At 41.4% G+C, this 22842-nt stretch overlaps 3 pseudogenes; 2 read left to right on the top strand and 1 right to left on the bottom strand.

The window, feature by feature from the left end:
• Nucleotides 1-102: 102 nt before the first annotated feature.
• LOC143477428 (odorant receptor 131-2 pseudogene) lies at nucleotides 103-1074 on the top strand (annotated as a pseudogene).
• Nucleotides 1075-14881: 13807 nt separating this feature from the next.
• On the bottom strand, nucleotides 14882-16602 carry LOC143477427 (odorant receptor 131-2 pseudogene; annotated as a pseudogene).
• Nucleotides 16603-16828: 226 nt separating this feature from the next.
• Nucleotides 16829-20220, top strand: LOC143477425 (general transcription factor II-I repeat domain-containing protein 2-like; annotated as a pseudogene).
• The last annotated feature ends 2622 nt before the right edge of the window (nucleotides 20221-22842 follow it).

The following is a 22842-nucleotide window of genomic DNA, read 5'->3' as shown; positions in this document are numbered from 1 at the left end:
TAATCATTTTTTTTTTTTTTGAGTGTTTGTGTTGTTTTATCTTTACAGGTTTATCTTTTGCTCCACTTTTGTGCTGTCAAGAAATATTTCAGTGTTTCAGGAATGCAGACGTCCGTGGTTAACAGCAGTGTGAGCAGTAATACGTTCATGAATTTTGCAAAGCCTACGATTGACAGGCTGATGTTGGTTCAAATACTGGTTGGGATATTTCTGTATGTGAACTGTCTGATGATGCTCACCTTTCTGAACAAGCGGGCGTTCAGGGAAGACACTCGCTACATTTTATTTGCACAAACTCTATTTGTTGACTCTGCTTTCATGGTGCTGTCAGACCTGCTCCTGATGGGGAGTTATTACCAGTACCCCATCCACTTGATTCCTTGCATAATAACCTGTACAGGTTTGACCATTCTGTCTGTGTGTACTCCGCTGACTCTGGTGGCAATGTGTCTGGAGCGCTACGTTGCTATATGCATGCCTTTAAGACACGCTGACATCTCCACCAGCAGGACCAGAGTCCTCGGACTTCTTACAATATGGGGCATCAGTTCCATAATTCCACTGTTCACCTTAGTAGCCTATATATCTGTGGTACCTCCTGTTTCTTTGTTGTCCAATGTTGTGTGTAGTGTACAGTTAATGTTAGAGAAAGACTGGCAGGCGCAAGCTCGTTCTGTAATCTTCCTGCTCCTTTTTCTCTTCATGATCATCATCATCGCCTTTACCTACATTAGGATAATGACGGCAGCCAGAGCGGCATCATCAGAGAATAAGAAACTGACCAGCAAGGGTCTCAGAACTGTGGTCCTGCATGGTGTCCAGCTGCTTCTGTGTGTGATGCAGTTTTTAAATGCCTATGTGGAGATGGAGGTTTTCAAGGTTGATGTGATGATGTTTTTGAATGTGAGGTATTCTAATTTTATTGTGTTTATTATTGCACCACGTTGTCTTAGTCCGTTAATTTATGGTCTCAGAGATGACAAGTTTTTCCTTGTTTTAAGACATTATGCTCTGTGTGGTTTAGATAACATTTTTCCTATGTTGCTTAGTAAAATGAAAATAAGACCTGGCTAAAAAATGTGTGTGTATATATTTACAATGTCCTTTCAAACATTAGCACTAACATTCCATCATGTTTTAATCAAGTATTAATAACATTACACAAGTACATACTGTTTTTATTGTGTTATTTTATTAAGCATTGTACAGAAGATTTACATGCAGTATAATTATATCACCAAAAATAGATTGTTAAATAGATGTTAAATATTTTTTATTTAATTCACAACAAAAAAGTATGATGTTGCTCATCCTTAATTGTTTGATACATAATTTTTATGGTTAATTTATCAAACATGGTTTCAATAATTAGCTGTGTTAAAAAAAGAACCACAAGAAGACACACAAAAACATCAGTGTCAATAAACATAACTGAACAAATCAAAATGCACAAAAACAATTATGATAAAGAAATGTGTTCACAAATATATTTTTAATTTACACAAATATGGTTTTTATTTTAAACAATACATTTAAAAAAATGTAAATAAGATAAATCTATGCTAAGTCTTTTCTAAGTGTTTTCTCAAAGAATTAAAGCATAAGAATTTTCATCATGCAAAGAGGAACAAATAATACTCAGGGATAATTTAAAATTATATTGATAGAAATAGTTTAGCTAAAGACGAATGTATGTACATATGCAAAGATTCATATATATATACACTATATTTACATTCATTTACATGGCATTTGGCAGACGCCCTTATGCAGAGCGACTTACATTTTTATCTCATTTTTATACAAGTGAGCAATTGAGGGTTAAGGGCCTTGCTCAGAGGCACCTCAGTCATGGCCTCAGGTCTGGGAATCGAACCCAGGACCCTCCGGTCACAAGACCAGTTCCCTAACCACCAGGCCATGACTGCCCAACATGTGCATATTGCCAAACGTATTTGCTCACCCATCCAAATTGTCGAAATCAGGTGTTCCAATCACATCCATGGCCACAGGTGTATAAAATTAAGCACATAGGCATGCAGATTGTTTTAACAAACATTTGTGAAAGTGAGTCGTTCTCCAGAGCTCTGTGAATTCCAGTGTGGAACTGTGATAGGATGCCACCTGTGCAACAAATCCAGTCCTGAAATGTCCTGGCTCCTAAATATTCCACAGTCAACTGTATTATAAGAAAATGAAAGTGTTGGGAATGACAACAACTCAGCCATGAAGTGGTAGGACACATAAACTCAGTGGGGTCAGTGGATGCTGAAGCGCATGGTGCAAAGAGGTCGCCAACTTTCTGCCACTTCATGTGGCCTTCAGATTAGCTCAAGAACAGTGTGCAGAGAGCTTCATGGAATGGGCTTCCATGGTCGAGCAGCTGCATCCAAGCCATACATCACCAAGTGCAATGCAAAGCATCGGATGCAGTGGTGTAAAGCACAACGCCATTGGACTCTAGAGCAGTGGAGGCACGTTCTCTGCATTGACAAATCACGCTTCTTCATCTGGCAATCTGATGGACGAGTCTGGGTTTGGAGGTTGCCAGGAGAACGGTACTGGTCTGACTGAATTGTGCCAAGTGTAAAGTTTGGTGGAGGGAGGATTATGGTGTGGGGTTGTTTTTAGGAACTGGACTTGGGCCCTTAGTTCCAGTGAAGGTATGCTGAAGCATTCAGAGTTCCTAAGACATTTTGGACAATTCCATGATCCCAACTTTGTGGGAGCAGTTTGGAGCTGGCCCCTTCCTCTTCTAACATGACTGTGCACCAGTGCACAAAGCAAGGGCCATAAAGACATGGAGTCTGATGTGGATGAACTTGACAGGCCTGCACAGAGTCTGTCTTTGTCAATTGTCAAAAATTGTTGTTGGACAACAACCAACATGGCATACCATTTAAAACGCATAAGGTGAAAAAAACAGTTCAGCCGTTTGTTGTTTCGGTCATTTCATCTCGTCTCGTCGCGGTGCGTCTCGGCAAGTAGGCCGATAAACATTTTTTGTTATTGTTTACTTTTAAACCCTGTTACTTGAACCTTTCCTTATATTTTTTTGCTGTTGTGTGGCAATTTTTTTTATATTTTCAGGCAGGCATATTTTATTTAAAATATTTTAGACATTTTGCACAGTGCCTGTCTGACAGTTCAATATGCGCACTGACAGTTAATGTTCTCTAACTTAATGTTCTCTATTCATTAAAAAATAAATAAGTAAATAAATAAAAGCTGAATAAAGCCAACCTACCATGTTTAGTCATTTATCTGAGTGTTTTAGGTTTTTACTTTGAAGAGGAAAAAAGTCCTGAATGAGAACTGGATCCCGTTTAAGGTGCTCTAAATAAATAAATAAATAACCCTATTTGACTATTAGTCGACTAAAGGGGAAAAGCTGACGAATCAGATTCGACTATGAAAATCCTTAGTTGAATACACCCCTACTGTTCACACTACTCTCTGCAGAGATTTCTTCTCAAGAACAGCGCTGTTCCCATACCAGTTGGTAATGCTGCCCGTCAGGATGCTTTCCACTGTGCAGGTGTAGAAGGTCTTGAGGATGCTGGGGTTCAGACCAAACCTCCTCATCCTTCTGAGGAAGTAGAGGCGCTGGTGGGCCTTCTTCACTATCTGTGTGGTGTGCACTGGCCATGTCAGGTCCTCGCTGATGTTTATGCCGAGAAACTCAAAGCTGCTGACCCTCTCTACCGCAGTCCCATTGATGTAAATCAATGGGTGTACTCTCTCCCGCCTCCTGAAGTCCACGATGAGCTCCTTGGTCTTACTGACATTTAGAGAGAGGTTATTCTCCCAGCACCAGACTTCCAGGATTTTTACCTCCTCCCTGTAGGCTGATTCATCATTATTGGAGATCAGGCCCACAACTGTTGTGTTGTCAGCAAACTTTATAATGATGTTGGAGCTGTGTGTAGCTGTGCAGTGGTGGGTGTACAGGGAGTACAGCAGCGGGCTGAGCACACAACCCTGGGGGACTCCGATGTTGAGGGTCAAAGAGGAGGATGTGATACTGCCCATCCTTACCACCTGTCGTCGGTCCGTCAGGAAGTTCAGGATCCAACTGCACAGTGTGCTGTTCAGACCCAGATGTAGTGTCAGCGTGATTGTATCGTCGGATCTATTTCGCCTATATGCAAACTGCAGTGGGTCCAGGGTGGTAGGCAGTGAGGAATTGATGATATCCCTGACCAGCTTCTCAAAGCTTTTGCTTACAATGGAGGTCAGGGCAACAGATAACGCTGCAGTCCCGGATCTTTCGCTGGTATGAGACACGTGCTTGGAGTTCGCATAGCTTATTTTCCAAGGACTGCATGTTGGCCAGTAATATGGTGGGAAGACGTGGCCGGTGAGGTTGGTGTCTCAGTCTGACAAGCACGCCGGCTCTCTTTCCTCTTTTCCGGCGTCTTGCAACGGGTGCGTGGCTGGGCGACCCAAAGGAATGGAGCCTCTCCGAGGTAAGCAAACAAGGGATCGGCATTGAACTCAGGGTCCGGTTTTCTGTGAGTGATCGTTGACCTGATTCCCAGATGTGTTTGTCGGTCGTAGGTGATGAGACCAGATGCATTTAGTGCAAAAAGAGTAATAAACACAAAAACAATGGAAAAACTGCAAAAGTAGACGGGAGCTCGCAACACTGCAGCCATACTCTGTGCCATCTTAACAAAGGGACAGTCACTTAAGCTCATATGTGAGTCAAGGAAGGTGAGCGATTACACATTTGGCAATATAGTGCATGTTATCATATGTAGCTAGCTAGCTAGGTTTAGCTTTACTCATTCAGTCTAATTCAAACTAATGAGATACTGTATATCACAACTCGTGTTTCTGGCTAAATCTGGCTAACAGATTGTTATTCATGAGAGTTGTGTAATACAGTATAAAGATTTTGATATCGTGTCGAGACATAGATCATAGCCATTAGCGTTCATAAGCGGCATTATAAGTGTATTCAGCTCTCAGTGTATCATAGCTGGTGCCAGGAGAACAGATTCACAACACGGGTGTCAGGAAAGACTTCCAAAGTTCAATAAGAAGGTGGAGAGAAAGAAAGCGTCTAACTGATGAGCTGACACACAGATAATGGAATGAACAAAATATCAGTGTTGTGGGTTAAAGACAGTGAATTCTGAACTCCTGTATCCAGGGTTGGGGGAGGGCCAACGTAAGTTGTTGACAGGGGGTGGCTAACGTAAATTGTTACAGGCTGGGGTGTAAAATGGACGCAAATTAAATATTATGTCGCGATCGATCGATCGCCAGTGGTTGGCGCCAAAACGAACTAGTAACTCATTGAATCATAGATATGGATCAGAGGTAAATAAACTAGATTTTTTTTCCGCCGTGAGAAAACGGATGTGTGGCGTGAGATCGTGTGAAGACGGTCAAATGCGTGTCTCACGCTCAATGCGTGAGAGTTGGCAATCCTGTGTATCTCATTTCTTTGATCATGATTGAATTAGTAAAGCTCTTAAATGCACCTAGCTAGCTAAGTATGTTGATGAAAACTGAGGCTTTAATACCTTTTAAGGTTTAAATACCTAGCTTTACTATTTCACGGGGAAGCTAAATGCTATTTAAATGTAGCATGCTAGCTAGGTTTTTAGACAAAAACTTTACCACATTTAACACAACTTAGTTTCTGTCTAAATACCTAGCTAGCTACATGTAAAGAGCTTTACTACTTCAGTCCAGTTCAACGTAATGGTACTGTATAACAACGCTTGTTCATGCTATTATTATTTTTTAAATTATGTAGTTTCCATTAGTCTGGACAAAAACTTTCTGCTACCCGTGTTTATGATCGGGATGCGCTGTTGGTGTTCAAAAAGTCGTTGGTAACTTGTTGCGACAGTTGGAGCAGTTTCAGAGTGCGTCTTCCACCTCCACCACTTCCACCTCTGATGGGAGAGCCGCAGAGTTGTCATCGCTGCGCATGGGCCTTCTCAAGGACCGCTCCATTAGCAATAATTATTTTGCCTTGAACAAACTTATTATGAAGGAGTCCCTCGACTTTTATGTTTTTAACTGAAACATAGCCGCAATGCCTGGAATATGTTCATCTGCTGGAACTCTGTTCAGGTAACTTTTCTGTGTTCTGTGCAACTCCCCGGGAAATGCACCTAGGGCAGGGGTGGGCAATTAATTTTTACAAGGGGCCACATGAGAAACCTGAATTGTGTCAGAGGGCCACACAAACAATAATGATGTCATCACAGTGGCTCCGCCCACCTCACGCAAACTTTATACTTGCCGCGTCACATTCTGGGGTGGGTTTCCTGAAACGTTCGTAGCGCTAAGTACTTCGTAAACTCATATGAAACGTATGAGTTTAAGAAGTACTTAGCGCTAAGAACGTTTCGGGAAACCCACCCCTGTGCAGTGTTCTCCGAAACGATGTGTTGGTGTTGGATGTTGGTATAAAGAAACACCCCTCATTTGAAAAGTGTTGGAATTTAGGCTAAATACTTGAAAATGTTTGAAATTGTAACTACTTCGTTTCACAACAAATAACCATCTGAATGAATAGTTTTCTTGTATTACGTTAACAAATACGAGCCTCTTGTAATTCCAGGATGAAACATGAGAGAACGTGAAGACGTTAAGATTGGGTGTTTTGAAAATAAACAACAATTAAAAAAAGCGAATTATTTCGGATCATTTCGAATATATGTATAAATATTTAACTTAATTAAGCTTAACGTGCTGGGAAATATTGAAATGGACCTTGAAAGTGACATACAAGTGCTTGAATTCCACCTTATAAAGGTGTATGAACCCTGCAAACATGACTGTTCATTGCGCTGAAGCGCGGCGCGCGCGCGAAGTTACAAAATTCGAGAGGTGCACGACCTTGCGAATCAACAGCGCGTGAGACCCTCCTATGGTGTGATTTTTGTTTCAATAGTTCCACAAAAGCAAAAGTAAATCCAAGAGCAGAAAGTATATGTTATGAATGCAAAACAGAAAAAAATATATCAAAAGTATATATTTTTTATATAATTGGTTATTTGAAACTTATTTTCGTTTGCATTTTCACAAGTTTTTGGTTCCATTGTTTTTGTTTTTTTGGATTTTCCCAGTAAGGTCTTTTGCTTCTGGAATCTCTCTTTGCTTCTGCTTCGTTTTTTGCTTCTGACTTTTGGAACACATTTCACGTGTGGGAGGGTCTTAGATGAAGGCGTTCTTCTGCAATCTCCATTGGTCACTGATTCCGGACTGACACAGAGCTCTGGGACCAAGCCACGCCCACCCCACCAGCCTCACCGCGTTTGAAAACGCGGTGGTTCTGTTTCACAGCAGCATGTAAACTGAGTTTTACCATTAAAGTTTATACGAAGTTTATAATTAATTGCTAAATGGTCTGTAGATATTGCAAATGTACACTGTATAATAACTACATTAAGCATGCTCACCAGCACGAGCTTTTTAAAATTTTAGTGAACTGGATGGAGAGAACATTGATGTGTGGAAGAAATATGAGTATTTGCAATATCTGGTATGGCGACGGACGGGGGGTGGGGGGCAGCTGGTGTACGAGAGGTGATGCCAAATATAGTAAAATTTATAATAGTAAAAAATACCTAAATTAAAGCCAAATACCAAAATTAAAGCAATACTGAAAAGTGGCCACCCTATATACAACCAGCTTTGTTCACTCACAGTTTTTCAGTGTTCTGCAGGTACCACACACAAACACACATCACATGCATCTTGTGCTGTCCATATTTTATTAAGAAGTGAACAATATTCATTGAACCATTGAACATAGAGATTCTAAACATAAAACATGTCAGACATGACATCCAGACACTGTCCGACTCAGAGATAAAAACAAAAATATTTTAACTTGGAGGGGTGGGAGTAAGAAGAGTAGTCCATTGAAACGCAGAGTGCGGATTAGTTTCCTTCTCACTTTAGACCCGCGGGGACGCTAGCGAATGATCCAGGAGGAGCGAGTAACTAGTCGCTACTATTGTGAATGTAGCAAAACGGTGACAGAAGCTACAGCAGCGATTAAATTAAAAATAATTTAAAGGCTAGCTTTAAACACGCTCTTCCCTGTTGACTTCTCTCACGGTAATGTCGCGCTGAAAAATATTGACCTGTCTTGTCAATATATGGAGCCAGATCCGTAAACGCGAGCCGCTTTCGCCATTCCAGATGGCTCAGTCAAAACCATTACATCTTAATGAACCAATAAATAACATCAGCGGCAAAAATGAGTGTAAAAAATACCAGGGTTCATCATTTAGAACTACAAAAAAATTTAGTTTCTTATTTTACTATCTACCTATTTTTCATAAGAGTTTGTTTTACCGCAAAATATGAAAACTTCAAAACGGCGAATTTCGCCGCAAGGTGACAGATTTTCATGCCTGCATCCAGTTCACTAAAATTTTTAAAAGCTCGCGCTGGTGAAGTGTGCTAAATATTAACTGCCATGCTTAATGTAGTTATTATACAGTGTACATTTGCAATATCTACAGACCATTTACCAATTAATTATAACCTTTGTATAAACTTTTATGGTAAAACTTAGTTTACATGCTACTGTGAAACAGAACCACCGCGTTCCGCCATGTTTGAAAACGCTGGGAAGCTGGTGGGGTGGGCGTGGCTTGGTCCCAGAGCTCTGTGTCAGTCCGGAATCAGTGACCAATGGAGATTGCAGAGGAACGCCTTCATCTAAGACCCTCCCACACGTGAAACGTGTTCCAAAAGTCAGAAGCAAAAAACGAAGCAGAAGCAAAGAGAGATTCCAGAAGCAAAAGACCTTACTGGGAAAATCCAAAAAAACAAAAACAATGGAACCAAAAACTTGTGAAAATGCAAACGAAAATAAGTTTCAAATAACCAATTATATAAAAAATATATACTTTTGATATATTTTTTTCTGTTTTGCATTCATAACATATATTTTCTGCTCTTGGATTTACTTTTGCTTTTGTGGAACTATTGAAACAAAAATCACTCCATACCCTCCGCCACCGCGATTACATAATTTTCGCCATGCGGAATTTTAACTTTAAAAGTATAAACTTGGCTTAAACCTAGCTTTAAAGCACTTCTACGGCACTTTCAATGTCCATTTCAATATTTCCCAGCTGACTCAGGTTCTCTCTAAGCTCGGTTTTTGGAACGGAAAACCTGAGCTTTCGTTAACTCTGAGTTTACTTACCCACTTTCTGGAATACCCCCCTGTTCAGTCAGCTATTTGTTGTGAATCGAAATACAGTTACAATTTCAAGCATTTTCAAGTACTTTAGCCTAAATTACAGCACTTTTCAAACCTAAAACACAATGCACTATTAAAATTCGTCACGTAAATTTTCCGCCGTTTGCGGAGGTTCGCGCGAGGTGCAACGTTCACTCCCGAAGCCTTAACTTGTCGCTGATCACCTACAGTGTTTCTCGCACAGCTCACACACACACGCAGGTACGTCCACACGGAATTAACACAAACGTAGCGCTTTCAAAATAAAAGCGTCACAGTTGTATTGCACGCACGACATAGATATTTGTTTCATTTATGATTGGCCTCTTGCGGGCCGGACAGGGACGCACAACGGGCCGGATGTGACCCGCGGGCCGTAGTTTGCCCAGGTCTGACCTAGGGGGTGGATTAGCGGCCGTGTTTAAAGATTGTTTTTCTTGCAGGCTTGTTGAATCAGCCCCCTTCATTTTATTTGAGCTTCAAATAATCAAAGTTGGCTCTCTGAGATTTTATTGTATTTAAATTAACCGTCATCCAGGTGCAGCCAGTGTGTTTTTAGCTGAGTTCACTTAGTTTCTGTCTTCTATTATTAAGCGGGAGAATGTTTTAATATTGGGTGATTTTAATCTTCACATTGACAATGTATCCTGTAAGGCAGCGGCTGATCTAATTTCTATCACAGACTTTTTTCATTTTACGCCGCATGTGTGTCCCTACTCATAAAAAAGGCCACACATTGGATCGTGTTTTCTCCATAGGCCTTATTGTGGAGGACGTTTGTGTGGAGGATATATTTTTAAGTGATCATAATTGTATATATTTTAATGTGTTTTTTAGTCCTGATTCAACACCACCTAGTCATCTGACTCAAAGGCGGATCATAAATGAGCACACACCTGAAGTTTCTCTTTTTGATACTGCCTCTTTAGATTTAAACATCACTGATGTGGACTCATATGTTTCATGTTTTAACACCCACTGTATTGATATTTTGGACATTATAGCACCTGTAAAACAGAGTACTGTGCAGCGTACAAGCTGTCCTTGGATTAACAATGAAATCCTTAGTATGGGGAGAGTTTGCCGTAAGGGTGAGTGTCAGTGGAAAAGCTAGGGTTGCCACCTAGGTCCGACAAAAAACAAGGACACTGACACAGGCACAGGGTGGTGAACGTAAGTTGTTGAGCGGGGGGGTTTGAACGTAAGTTGTTGGGGGGGGGGGGGGAGGGGTGGCGAACGTAAAATGTTACCGGAGGGGTTTAAAATGGACACAGCGAGAAAAAAAAACAGATTTAAATTGTGCAAAAACAGTCTGAATCGTGGTTTGAACTACCCTAATTTTTTTTCCCGGGACCGAATATTAAAAAGAAGAAAAACCAGGACAAACCGGGACAGCCCGGGAAAACCGGGACAGGCATGTGAAAACCGGGACAGGTGGCAACACTATCTGCAGCAGCGGTCACCAACCATCGGGTCGCGGACCGGTACCGGTCCGTGGGTCATTCGATCGACGATCAGAGTCTGAGTGATGTTTTATTTTGAAAAATATACAAAAAATTGGGGTTCTTTCCCAATTACATCCGTCGGTGCGTCTAGTGAGTTTTATTTTTATGCGGTTTATATTTGTTTTTATGCCAGTCATTTTATTTCGTCGTATTTACCCCTCGCATTTTAACGGCCGGGCCGTGAAAAAATTGTCTGACATGAAACCGGTCCGTGGCGCAAAAAAGGTTGGAGACCGCTGCTCTACAGAATCTCTTCTACCGCTCGTCTTGAGCGTGTGGCTCGACTAAACCCAGCGTGTTCCTCCAGATGCCTACCCCATCTCGGAGGTGGTGTACAAGTGGATGCAGGGCCCCGCTGAGTCCGTGGTGGTGGCGGAGGAGGGCTCACGACTCAACCAATACCATCTGATTGGCCAGACAGCGGGCACAGAGGACATCAGCACCAGCAGAGGTACCAAGATCATTACACTCAGTCGCCACAGCCAGCAGAGTCACACCACAGGCGCTGATGGCGCGACCTAGCTAATAAGACTGCACAAAATGTTGTTTCTTAATTGTTTATGCTATATTGGCTTTTGCATTGTTGATACTTCAGCAAGCTGCAGTATGCAAATACTGTATGTCTTTTATTTTGTGCTGTGAGCAACCTCAGATATGTCTAGGGTTGCCACCTAGGTCCGACAAAAAACAAGGACACTGTCATACTGATACAGGGTGGCGAACGTAAGTTGTTGAGCGGGGGGGGGGGGGGGGGGGGGGGGGGGGGGGCACGTAAAATGTTACCGGAGGGGTTTAAAATGGACACAGCAAGAAAAAAAAACAGATTTAAAGTGTGCAAAAACAGTCTGAATCATGGTTTGAACTACCCTAGTATTTTTGCCGAGACAGAATATAAAAAAAAAAGAAAAACCAGGACAGGCACGTGAAAACCAGGACAGATGGCAACACTAGGAAAAGCTCTAAGCTGGAGGTTCATAGACTCCATCTTAAAGAACTGATCAGCTCCCTAAATGAGATGATCAAAAATGCGAGAACAAATTACTTTGCAGATCTCATCAAATCCAAAGGACGAAATCCAAAAATTTTGTTTGACACAATCAAGAACATTGTTTCACCTACTACATTTACTGTAAGTGCTTTTACAAATGCTGACTGCAATCGTTTGAAATAATAAAAAAAAGACAAAGTTGCTAACATTAGGGCCTGCATGAATCCATCATCCCCCCTATCTGGTCCCTCCTCCTTTTCTGACCTCTAACTTATGGTCTTCTTTTACCCCAGTGTCAGTTCAGGACATTACAAAATTGCTGGGTCGAATGAAAATGTCCTCTAGCCCCCTTGATGTCCTGCCATCATCTCTTTTTAAATTTTAATTGTATTGGCTCAAGTATTGAAAAATTGTTTAATTAATCTCTTGGCTCCGGTTCTGTACCTCACTGCTTCAAAACAGCTGTTGTCTATCCTCTGTTAAAAAAAGCCTAATTTGGACTCGTATCTGCCTGAAAACTTTAGACCTATCTCCAAAATTCAATTTTTCTCAAAGATCCTTGAGAAGGTTGTAGCAGAACAACTCAACTGCTTTTTAGGGGAAAATAATTTTATGGACAATTTTCAGTCTGGATTTCACAAATTGCATTCTACAGAAACCGCTTTATTAAAAGTTTCAAGTGACTTGTTGATGGCAGCTGACTCAAGAAACTTTACTGTGTTGGTATTATTGGACTTAACTCCTGCCTTTGACACTGTAGAACACTCTGTTCTTATCAACAGACTGAGAGATGTGTTTGGTATTTCTGGCTCTGTGCTAAACTGGTTCATCTCCTACTTATCTGAAAGGTGTTTTACTGTTCTTATGAATCATGTTTATTCTGATGTAGCACCACTGTCCTGTGGGGTACCCCAAGGTTTAGTTTTGAGCCCAATCCTGTTTTTATTGTACCTCTACCCTTTAGGAGACATTTTAAAATGTTACAGTAACGTGTCATATCATCTGTATGCTGATGATATTCAGCTGTACTGTTCCTTTAGAGCAGTGGTGCTCATTACGTCGATCGCGATCGACCAAGTGTCGGTCGATCGCGAAGGAATGTGCGTAGATCGCGTCACATAAAATAGTAGTAGATGAATCGCACATCTGCACTGACGGTTGTATTTTGATATTCACAGTAGCCAATCTGCAATCCACTAATCCACTCAACAAATTACGTTCCCCCCCCCCGCTCAACATATTACGTTCGCCACCCCCCGGTCAACAAATTACGTTCGCCGCCACCCCGGTAGATCTTTCTCACTGGGTCATCTTATAAGTAGCTCGCAAGCTGAAAACTGTGGGCACCCCTGCTTTAGAGCCTCTGAATTCTACAACTTGTCTGATCTCATTAATTGCCTGTCAAGTTAAAGTATGGCTGAACAACAACTACCTGCAGTTAAATGCGAACAAGACTGAAACTCTTATTGTTGCTCCTGGTGATAAAATCCCTGCAATCGGGCAGCATCTTGCTTTTTTAACTCCTTCAGTAAAAAATAGTCTCAGAAATTTGGGTGTAGTTTTTGATAACTATTTTTATCATTTAAGGAATATTTCAAATCTGAAGTCTTTTGTAACACAGAAGGAACTAGAGATGGTTGTTCACGCTTTTATTTCTTCTCGTTTAGATTACTGTAACAGTCTTTTTATACATCTTAATAAATCCTCCTTGGCTCGGCTTCAATTCAACACTGCAGCGAGGCTGTTAACAAAGCCCCATAAGACGGCCCATATTACACCTGTTCTGGCCTCTCTGCACTGGTTACCTGTGCACTTAAGGAGTCATTTAAAAATTTTAGTTACCCTTCCAAGGTTAACCAAACCTTTGTTAACCTTCCAAGCACTTCGTGTTCAGGCCCCCATATATATTACATCTTTTGAAGCCTCTCTGTCCATCCAGGACTTTGAGGTCTTCAAATCAAATGCTGCTGGCTGTACCTCGAACACGTTATAAAACACATGGAGACAAAGCTTTTTAGGTGGTGTCTCCAAAGCTCTGGAACGCTCTGTCCATTCACTGATCTGATTCCTCTTCCTCTTAAGACATTTTTATTTAGGCAGGCTTTTTTTAAGTGCTGTTCATTGCGTTTTAATTGTTGTATTACCCATGACTTGTTCTTAGTTATGTTTATTGAGCACTTTGTGATGATTCTGTCTGTGAAAGGTGCTATATAAATAAAGTTTACTTACTTGTTTCTGGCTAAAAACCTACAGAGATGCTGCTTATAATAATTCAGAAACACTTCCTTTGTGTTGTGACTGCACTTGTAGCGTTTCCGAATTTGCAGTGCATTTCAGAAATGTTGCATATGCATTGTCATTTTGATTAATTTGTTTTGTGTATTTGCAAAGTGTTTTTCTTTTGCGTTACGATGGGTTTTCTCAGACAACGTACATCGGTGATGTACAAACTGCAGGAATTCCTGTGTAGTTTAAAAAGGTAAATGTAAAGATGGCAAGGCCAAGTGAGATTTTTTTGTGCTTGTGAATTTACTGAAAATATACTTATGTACCAGTAGAAATGCTAAAATACATAAAAATAAATAAATCTATTATTATAGTATACAATCTGAAAACTTCCACTGTCCACTGAGTTCCACTGTCACTCAAACAAAATTTTCAGGAAGGTTACATTTGCAGTGACCTACAAAATCTAACATATCCAGTAACATTGCATCACAATTTATTCCTTTAATAAAGATAATAATAATAATAATAAAGATAATAATAATGTTTGCTGACCAATGAATTGTTGACTTGATGTACGATTCCCCTAAGAATCCATTGCAATACCCTAAAAATCCATTGCAAAAGGCATGGGTGTGCAAGAGAATTGTTGCCTCAGTTCTGGGACGCTTTGTGTGAAATAAAGTCATAACATGAAAAAAGGAATAAAAGAAAATATTTTTGTGTTTCGCTCTTCAGTATCATGTCTAAAATCAGAAATTGGATAACAAGCGGATTTTTCCCCATTTTCCATGTACTTATTTGGAAACAAAATATTCAAATTTTAAAATAAACATCAAATGGCCAAAATGTAGAAATGGTTACGTCAGCACTAAAGTAGCCATATATGCTAGATTCGGTCATAGGTCATAAGTTCAAAGCATACAGTACAAGTCAGCTGGGAAGAAGCTGCATGTTACAAAGAGCATCAAATTAAATACCTTGTGGTAAAGACGTGTGTTTAATGTGGATTAGCCAAACAGGTTTGGAACAAATGAGGGAGTTTCAAACAAGTGACATTCTCAAAAATTCTTAGTGTTTAACAGTCATAGAATGTGAATTTAACAAAACCCAGTTTCATATCTTAGTCAATAAACAGAGATATATCATTTAACCATCCATGTCAAACATGATGAAAATATAAAACACTGATATAATGGTTACATGATGGAACAAATGTAATTAAATCACACTTATAAACACTGATGTGCTGATTCCCATTGTTGTGAAATGAATGCACACTGGGAAAATTTGAAAAGTGCACTAATTTTAAGCGTTTTGCGTTTGGTTGGGACTTAAAGTGATCAACTTTGAACAATGTTGAGAAAAGACTGTCAAGACCACACATAGCATGTTGTTTTAAAACATGGAAAAACTTTTCATCTCTGAGTCCATAAATTAATGGACTTAGACAACGTGGTGCAATTATGAAGATAATAAAGTTGGCATATCTTAAATAAACATATGCCAATACATCTATTTTTAAAACTACCATTTCTATATAAGGGTTTAATAACTGTACTAAACATAGAAACAGCTGAATGATATGAAGGACCACAGTTCTGAGACTCCTGAGGGTTGATTTTGTATTCTCAGATGAGGCAGCTCTAGCTGCAATCATTATCTTAACGTAGGTAAAGGCAACGATGATGATCATAATGAGAAATAAGAGCTGAAACATGGTTGAACGTGATTGTGCCTGCCAGTCTTTCTCTAACATTACCTCCACAGTGCACACAGCATAGTAGGACAGAAACCCAGAAGGTCCCACAGACAGATAGGCTATTAAAGTAAACAGTGGAATTATGAAGCTGATGCCCCATATTGTAAGAAGTCCGAGGACTCTGGTCCTGCTGCTGGTGATGTCAGCGTGTCTTAAAGGCATGCATATAGCAACGTAGCGCTCGAGACACATTGCCACCAGAGTCAGCGGAGTACAAATTGTGACATTAGTTGCAACTGTACACATAATTGCACAAGGAATTATGTGGATAGGGTAAAGAGCACTACTCAAAATTGACATCGTATCAGTCAACACCATTAAAACAGAGTCTACAAATAAGGTTTGTGCAAACTAAATGTAACGAGTATCTTCCCTGAACACCTCCTTCTTCATCCATCCATCCATCCATTATCTGAACCGCTTAATCCCGCTAGTCGGGGTCACGGGGGGGCTGGAGCCAATCCCAGCATCTCCGGGCGAAGGCAGGGTACACCATGGGCAGGTCGCCAGTCCACCGCATGGCCAACACACACGCACGCACTCACACCTACGGGCAATTTAGACTGATCAATCAACCTACCATGCATGTCTTTGGACCGTGGGAGGAAACCGGAGTACCCGGAGGAAACCCACACAGGCACAGGGAGAACATGCAAACTCCACACAGAGCAGCCCAGAATGAGAATCGAACCCAGACCGCCTTGCTGTGAGGCGACAGTGCTAACCACCACACCACCATGCCGCCCCCCTCCTTCTTCAGAAACGTGTAAATCATCAAACAGTTCACATAGAGAAAGATGCCCACCAGTATTTGCACTAGACTCCTCATAAATACAGAGACATCAGACTGCATGTTATTGCTTAAACTGCTGTTAAAATTTGAGCTCTGCATTTCTGCAACAAGCAAATACAAAGACAAAAATAATCAAGAGTAAAGAACACACCTGACCATGCAGTCTCACTGAAGACAGCAAAAAAATTCTAAGTAAAGGTTCAAGAAACAGGGTTTAAAAAGCAAACAACAAAAAATGTCATAATTAACTTTCTGTGAGATGTCCCCTGCATGGACAACTGACGTCAAATCACGTATTAATTTGACGTCAAATCACGTATTAAACATGGAAAACTTTTCAATCAAACCAGATGCCGCGTTTGAGAATGTGTCACTCTCCCGAATGAGGCGGGTTGAGGACATCGCTAGGAACTTGAAGCTTCAGCTGAAGAACAGAGTGGCTGAATTTGAAAGTTTTTCCTCTGGCTTTGGATGAGAGCTGCGTGGGATAACTGCAGACTTTAAAGTCACGGAAGAGCTGGCAGCCATACAGTCAATAAACATGTTCACAGAGGTAAATGCATGTTTGGACATGTTAGGACTGAAATGGGACATGCTGGCAGGTGTGACAACAGACTGACAGGGATCTGACAGGCAAAATATTGGACTTTTAAAGAGAATGCAGGATAAAGTGACAGAAATTAACCCTGTGCAGAAGTTGATATTTTTGCATTTTATTATACATCAGGAAGTGTTGTGTAATCATCTAAGTTGTTGATGCTTGCACTTTTGGTGGAAAATGAGAATGAACATGGTGACATAAGCTCTCACTGCACCATCAGGTGGTTCAGCCTCGGCAAAGTGCTGAAAAGTATCTGGGATCTGAGAGACCAGATTCAGGATTTCTGTGTGAAGAAAGGACATGACGTCCCAGAGCTTTCAGATGAAGACTGGGTGGCAGACCTCGGATTTGCTGTGGATGTGAGTGCACTCGCGAACAAACTAAATGTCAAACTGCAGTGCAAGGGCCTTTTTGTGCATGAGACGTACAGTGCAGTGAAGGCTTTCATGAGAAAATTACAGCTTCTCTCAAGCCAAGTGAAGAACGACATTCTGACCCACCTGCCAACACTAAGCCACAAGATCAGCCGATTACCTCCACAAGTAGTCAACCATGTTAGAAGAGTTTTCAAGGCAATTTCAAAACTCTTGAGAATGAAATGCACATGGTGTCTTCTCCCTTCAACTCCAATGTGGATAATGCACCAAGTGATGTTCAAATGGAACTCATTTACCTGCAGTCTGACACGCTTCTGGCAGAGCACTTCAGGTCAGTCTCACTGCTGGACTTTTACTCCTCCCTCAAAGAGAACTTTCCACACCTGAGGAGGCATGCTCAGAGGATTCCTGTACTATTTGGATCTACCTATGTATGTGAACAGACATTCTCAGTGATGAAGTTCAACAAATCCAAACACAGATCCTCCATCACTGATGATCACCCCTCAGCTGTCCTTTGCATTGCCACCTCAGACATTCAGCCAGATTGCAATGACCTTGTTCAAGCCCAGAACAGACTGGATTATTCTCACTCAAGACTGAAAACCTTACAAGTTCTTATTTGTTGTATTCTTATAAACTTGTTCAGCTGTTTGTTTTTTTTCATTGTTTGTGGAGATGAATGATGAATAAGTTAAAATTAATTGCACTGATTCAATGATTGATTGTGTTTTCTTTAGTGGTGAGCCGTTAACGGCGTTCGATAATGTGATACTCTTATCGGGCGATATAAAAAATATCGCCATTAATCTATTCTTAAAGTTGGGTTGGAAACTGGGTCAAAATAGGTAAGCAAACTATGATGACTTTCACCTTGATAGTTTAGCTTGGGTGTATTGCTAACCAAATTGCACAGTAGGGGTGAGAACGAGTTTTCAAACCTGTGAATTAGACTACCACAACAAATTGCACATGTGCTTTCATGGATGCAGCCACGAGCTTTGCTTCATAGAAAATCTATTTTTGAGAAGCTTCCTAATGGAGACATTGACAAGACTAAAGTTGTTTGCACCTTATGCAATGCGGAATTTGTTTATTGTAGGATTTCTACCAGTCTGAAATACCATTTAAACGCAAAGCACCCGTTTGCTAATACTGCTGACGCTGGGTCAAGCACTGGTGCAGCCCAGGGGAAGAGTCACCACCAAACTACTCTGAGTGCAACCGAGGCAGCGCTGCTCTATCAGACAAGTTGACCAATCTCTTCACTCAGTGGATTGCCACTAGCTGCCGGCCCATAAGCACGGTTAGAAACCCTATCTCAAAGACTGACTTTTAGTCATTACTTGGGTAGCACGCATATTCTGAATGAGCCATATTAATCTAGATTAATTTCAAGATTTAAAAAATTCATATATGCCCAGCCTGTTTTCTTATTTGACCTCTACACCACAATTTCACATAGCCTAATTCAGTGGTTCCCAAACTTTTTCTGCCGTGCCCCCCTTTAGTAGATGAGAATATTTTTGCGCCCCCCCTACACCCCCCCCCCCCCCCATATTGACTAGGGATGTGTTGAAAACTTACAAAAACAATAGGTTCACAACTTTGGTCAAACATGAAAAAAATAAACTGCAAGAAACCTTTTAAATGGTTCAAGAATTCTAAATATAATTTAAAATAAATGAGGAGATGAAATAAGAGAAACAGCAATACATATGCGGCTAGTTTGCAAGCGCAGACATCACGCAGAGCACAAAGCATGTAACGGCCAGAAATATGTGTACTGTCTCTTTAAGGGAGCGAGTTGCGTGCGCGTATGGAATATTGTTGTTTTTTTAGCTTTCTGCCGAGTCAGACCACTGCTCTTTATTTCATTTCTGTAAGTAACGCATTAAATGAGATTTGGACAACTCACCAGTTCATGCATGAACAGTGAAGTATTGCTGGAGCCCAGGTTTATTTTGGTCAACCAGCAAATAAACGGACTAAGTGGAATACCACCAGCACGAGTATTAAGGTTGAACTAACTCCGAAAAGCAAGCAATATAAGCATAGAACTAGACTGAATAGATCTGTTTTTATGGATCGGTCACATTGTCACCGATACCCGATCTAGAATTTTTTTCAGATATTAATATCGGAATCGGTGCATCCCTACATGTGCACGTTTTACTTTCAAGCTCCGCGCCCCCCCTGCAATAGCTCCGCGCCCCACCTAGGGGGCGCGCCCCCCACTTTGGGAACCACTGGCCTAATTATACATATTTACAGAATAGTTTTACCAGTACCAGCTATTCAAAATATATAATTTGGTGCATTTTATAATGGGCAAGATAGAGATGCTTTTGGCTTCATATGTGGTGGAAAATTGAACAATGCTGCAAAGAGTGTTCTCGTTGTGTAGCGAACTGTGAACTTTTATGGGAAGTTTAGTTGCTGCCAAGCCACTGGAAATTATAGCTATTGATTTTAGTGTGATTGGAAGGGAGAGTGTGCTTGTGGTCACCGATGTCTTTTCTAAGTTTACACAGGTGTCAGGTAGGGTTATGCCTCCCTCTTCTTGCTTTCACTCTGGTCCCCTGTTCCTCATGTCTGTGTTTCTCCTTGCCTGTTTATCCCGCCTTGTCATTTGTCGTCATGGTTTCCCTCCGTCTGCCACGCCCGTGTCGTCTGTGTTTCCACCTGTGTCTTGTTATCTTTGTGTATTTATAGTCCCTGCGTTTCCCTAGTCGTTAATGGTTGTTTTGTTCTTTTGTGGGTTTTGTGATCTTTGTGAGCTTTGCTCAATTGGTGCATTTCATGGGTTGAATATCACCAAGAACACCTGCACATGGTTTATGTGCATGCCAAAAAGCAATTGGAAAATGCTGTAGCACAGCGGGCAAGACACCATAATGCTGGCGGGATTGATATTCTGCCAGTGGGAACGATAGTTTATAGGAAGAATCATTTGCCTGGCCGAAATAAAATTCAGGATGTCTGGGCTAGTACAAAATCACCCGTTGCTTTGATGAGGAAGGAAGGGTGTATTCAGTTGTGCCTGTATAGGGTTGTCAGGAATAACACCTGATAGCATTTAGGACTCAGCTGTTCCTCATCACCACGCCCACATTCCAGGCATTCATATACACCGCCGTCACAAAACCTCGTTGCGAAGTATTACCAACTATGTTGTGTACTGAGCGTTATTCTACTCTGCTGTTTCTCCTGTGTTTCGACCTCTGCCTGTTCCCCTGACCCCGTCTCCTGCCTAGACCTCAGGTACTGTACGGACTCTGCCTTCTCGTTACGACCCCGGACCGGATTGACCACTCCAACAAACGGCGCTAGATAAACTCCGTTTATGCATTAACATCTCGCATTCTCTGGTAGTATCTACCTGCCAAATAAAGAGCACTGCGCTTTTGCATGAGGATCCCTCTTTGTCTCCTCCATTCGTTACAAGGTTTATGGGTTGGAGAGAAACCTGCACTGGTTTGAATTGAAGGTGATACCTGGCCACCCTCGGGTTACTCCCCCTATCGAGCAGGCGGGAGGCCCCTTTCACGCTACTCCTTTGAGAAGTAGTAGCCTGATAAGTGGAAGTCAACCTTGGAATAATAGCGCTAGTAGTGAGGAGGATCATTCCCTAGCTGGTCAATTGGTGAGATGCCTTGACCATGACCTGCCAGTGGTCCCTCGGATAGGGGTGACCCAAATTTATGTACCCACACCCCCATTGAGACGGATGACTAGGACTACAGCGGGCCAGCACTCTAATCCTTATAATGCCTCTCAGTCTGTGGGGAGGCTATTAGGTGACATAAGCGGGGCCGCCTCCCAAACCACATCACTGTTTGTTGGAGCTTACTTTAGACCCTGGCAAGACTAGATGGACACCAGGACGGTGTCCCATTAAAGGTGGGGTGGATATGACCCCCTACTAAGGATACCATGGTAGAAGAGTGGACACGCCTCCCTAGGGTTTACTTGGTAGGGAGGGTGGAACCTTTGCGTGGGTCGGCATGGCTTTAAAAGTGTCATGGCATTTGCCTCCAACTATCCTTTGGTTCATGGTCCAAGAGAACCAAACAAGGTATTTCATTTGATGCTTTTTGGAACATGAAGCTTCACCCCAGCTGACATGTTCTGTATGGTTTGAACTTATGACCTATGACCAAATCTAGCATATTTGACTATTTCTTTAGTGCTGATGTAACCATGCAAAATGCACATCTGCCTAACATAAAAACACCAATAATCACGACATTGAAACATTAACATCTTGAATACAACACACCAGTGCAGGGGGTGGCAGAGTAGAGAAATTATGGGTGCCATCCACATAACAGTGAAAGTGTAGGCTATGTTGCTGAATGATTTGACCAAGGGGCAACATATAAATAATGAAGAGATGTGAACCAAGGCACACCTCGAGTAACTGAATCTGCTGGATTTGTTTAACAAGGACAACAAAATGTGATCTATTGGAGATATAGGAGGTGAACCATGCAAGAGCTAGGGTTAGTAATTCCAATATCAGAGAGATGTGACATGAGCATATTATGATTTATTGTGTCAAAAGCAGCACTCAACATCATTAAGAACCCATGACAATGCAGTCTCGGTACTGCGCAAAGTACGAAAACCCAATTCAAAAGGTTCATAAAGACCAAGAAGTGCAAATAACCACAGACAGACATACAACATAAGAACAATGACAATGAACAAACTGTGTCCATATGGATGTGCCCAAGTCCCCAAGTTCAATCAATGCTGAACATGTAGAACTGAGAATCTCATTGAACTCAGATATAAAATTATCAGTGCGGGTTGTAGGTGGCTGATAGATCAGTAAAAATATTACTGGTGGGGACAATGCAACTGTAAGTGCCATGAACTTAAATTACTTTACATCACCAAAGCTATCATGACTAACACTAAAAGCGCTGTTGTAAACAATGGCTAGACCACCACCTTTCCCCTGGGCCTTTTATCAGTGTAGTTATAACCACCAAGTGTCAAAAGATTAAGATGGAATAAATCCCCAGGTGTCAGTAAAAAACATGCTGAACTTATTCTGGACAATGACGTCATTACAAAAGGAGTAACGCAAAATTACATTTGTTGGACAGACCACCACATTTGATTGGCTGGAAGTCACTTTGTTGTGGAGTACAAAGATCATTGAGGTTTATCCGTTGGGTATGTGAAAGAGGTCAGATTGTCAGTCCAGATGACCAGAATAGTCCGATGCTCCTAGAATTTTGCAAGCGATGAATATATCATGGATGGCAGGTGATGCAGAGTGACACTGCATCACTGCATCCAGCTGCATCCAGCTGAGAGCGAAAACAAAAACTATGGAGTTGAGCGGAC

The sequence above is a fragment of the Brachyhypopomus gauderio genome, chromosome 16 (assembly GCF_052324685.1).
Source record: "Brachyhypopomus gauderio isolate BG-103 chromosome 16, BGAUD_0.2, whole genome shotgun sequence".
Classification (NCBI taxonomy): domain Eukaryota; kingdom Metazoa; phylum Chordata; class Actinopteri; order Gymnotiformes; family Hypopomidae; genus Brachyhypopomus; species Brachyhypopomus gauderio.
This window is presented reverse-complemented; position numbering and strand designations above follow the sequence as displayed.